Below are 3,233 nucleotides of genomic sequence, written 5' to 3' on the forward strand. Positions count from 1 at the left end.
AAGTTTTTGTCAATTTATTTCCACTTAGCCGCATGAACCGGAGCACACCCTCGAGTATTATGATATACATAGTTGTCATCATGTGCGTTGTCAAGCATTGGTTAAGTGGAAAGGTAGACCTGAAGAAGATGCCACTTGAAAAAACATTAGTGTTCTTTTTTTTTTAATCTGATTTTTGTTTCTTAGGACTTCTCCAAGGGGGGAGTAGGGGGGAGTATTGTGAGGCCAAGGGTCGGACACAGGCCAGTGGGAAACTAGCATAGGGGCTTGCCATAAAGATAGGCAAGGATGGTTGGGAGGAGCATTAGGTTCCGAGCCCTTGAGCCTCTCAACTATTTGTTGACTTTTTTGTGTAGACCAAGGCGCCAAGTACAACAAGTTCCTAGACACCAAATCGAAGCTCTAACATGATTTACCAATCTCCTTGAATGACCCCGAGCGGTGCGATTGGCGGATGGGGTTGAGTGGGGGGGATCTTGAGGACGGCGGACGACAGACAAAAGGTCAACGTGGGGTTGCGAGCAAGATTTGAACCCGGGCGGCCGCGGGGAGAGGCACACGCTCTAACCACATGCACGCAAGCGTTTGGTTGTCCAAGATAGGAAAACATAAATATATAAATTAAACAAAAATGCTGAAAAGTAAACTAGGACATAAAAAGTAAACTCGGACACATCAAACGGCTGAGCGCCTTTTTGATATTCGTGTCTCACTTCTCGCCCGTCAATCCCACAGCTCCCACATCATTCAATACCCCGTGTTACGTAGTCCTGAGGGTCACCAGGGGATGAAGTACCTCCCACTATTGCATAAAATCAATAACTTGGATCTCAAAGCTTGTGAAGAAGTCCACCTTCTCAACCTGAAGATAGAAGATGTGGATACTTATCTAGATCAAACTGCAAGGGTTATGAACCGAAAGAAATTATGGATGATTAGGCTATTGGAATGTATGGAAGTACCTATGATTAAAGAGTGCAATCACATGGACACTTGGTCAAAAGTCTTCGAAGAATATATATATATTTTAAAACTCTTCTACATCCTTGCAACAAGAGATTAGATGTATAAATATTTCTCCCTTTAAAATAAATTACCTCGCTTTGTTGGTTATTTTTTGTAAAAAAACGCACATCAGCACTCTGGACAGAGGTGTCCCACCATATAGTCCTTCCTTTCCAGGCCAAAAGGAAGAGAGAGAGAGAGAGAGAGAGAGAGAGAGAGAGAGAGAGAGAGAGAGAGAGAGAGAGAGAGAGAGAGAGAGAGAGAGAGAGAGATCATACTATCGACTAAAAGATGAAATATGACCTATGGGACAAACATTTTGCATTATTATATGCCCGATTATCTGCTTGGAGACTAGGACGTTTGCTTGTTTTAAGAAATAACTAGTATGTGACCCGCACGTTGCTGCGGCTAAGAAGAAGGTATACCTTGCTCATGGAAATCTTGCTCTCCTCTATTCCACAATGACATGTAAATGCATATGATAAAGTTTTGATCTTTTGGATCTCTTTGATACATGCATCTTGCATCACTTATTGCTCTAGCTACTAACTCTATGGAAAGGTCTTACAACTCATACACTATAGCTACTCTTCACATTCTAATTGACCGAGTGTAAATTTTCCTTTTTGTTTAGCATTCTATATAATTTTTCTGGGGAAAGATGTAACAACTCATGAGATGTAGCTACTCTCCTCCTACCCTCCACATGCTGCTTAATTGACCAAGATACATTCATCCTTTGTGGAAGCCCCCTTGGGAGACAATGACGGCTAACGACACTCGGACCCCCCCCCCCCCCCCCCCCCCCCTCCCTTTCATTCTGCTTTCCCACTTTTCTTTATTTTCTCCTATATCGGCTTACACTTCATATGGCTCTACAGTGGACAGTAGGTAGTACAATGGGTAATTTCTTGGTATCTTTTCTTGCGTTTGATGAGTCTCCACCAGGAAAATGTTGGAGAAGGAGCTTCATCATCACTCTAATGTAGCATTGTAAGCATTGACAAGGTTCATACTATCCTTAAGCTGTATTCCTTGCATCCATCTAGCATCTTCAAAAGGATAATTTTTGAACTTAATAAGATACCGTCGGATAATCTTACCATGTCTTAGTGGCTTGTCTTCATGCCAAAGGATAGCTTCGGGTTGTAGCATCTCTTTTCGGTCTTCAACTTCGGGAGGGTCTTCAATAATTGGTTCACTTGGTGGCTCTCCTTTGTAGGTCTTAAGTAGGCTTACATGAAAGGCATTGTGTATGAGCCAATAATTGGGCAACTTGAGTTGATAAGCTGTCTCATTGATGGGCTTCAAGATTTGGAAAGACCATAGTATATTTTTGCTAGTTTAGCATAATTTTTTTGATGTCCCGTAGGATTTTTGCACGTTGTTTGCCTTAATTCAGCCTTAGGAAACTTGAGTAAGACCCAATCATTTTCTTTGAACATTAAAGCCCTTTTGTGCTTATCAGAAGTATCTTTTTGCCTTTGTTGAGAGATGGATATAGCCTCCTTAATCTTTTGAAAAGATTCTTGTAGGTCACGGCTATACTCATCGGTGGCGAAGATCTTCCCATGTACTTTGAGTAGCAAGGGACTTTTAGGTCTTCTCTCAATAATCTCAAAAGGTGCTTTTCCTGTAGAAGTATGTACAGTATTGTTGTAGGCATACTCTACAAGAGATAAGTACTTTTCCCATTGTGAGTGTTGATCTACTTCGGTAACATAAGTCTTGAGTAGATCGAGTATCGTAAGATTGTCTATCTCACTTTGGCCATCTGTTTATGGGTGATAGGCCGAAGAGAAATTCAATCTTGTTCATATATTTTCAAAGAGACCTTTCCAAAAATTACTGGTCATTCTAGGATCTCTATCTAACACGATGGATGTGGGTAATCCATGGTGCTTGAAAATCTGAGATATGAAGAGAGTTGCCATTTGATGTGCCTTAATAGTCTTTTTGACAGGAATAAAATATGCTTGCTTGCTAAACCTGTCGACTATTGTCCATATTCCTGTATTCCCATGGATAGACATGGGTAATCCAAAGATGAAATCCATGGATATACTCTCCCATGGTGAATTTGGGATAGGCAATGGCTGGAGTAATCTAGGTTGCTTCCCTCTATCATACTTGGTCTTTTGACATACTACACATTTTGAAACATACTCTTGTATGTCCACTTTCATGGTAGGACAATAGACGTATGTCTCTACTCCTCGGAGAGT

The sequence above is a fragment of the Adiantum capillus-veneris genome, chromosome 10 (genome assembly GCF_014529385.1).
Source record: "Adiantum capillus-veneris isolate H3 chromosome 10, ASM1452938v2, whole genome shotgun sequence".
NCBI lineage: Eukaryota > Viridiplantae > Streptophyta > Polypodiopsida > Polypodiales > Pteridaceae > Adiantum > Adiantum capillus-veneris.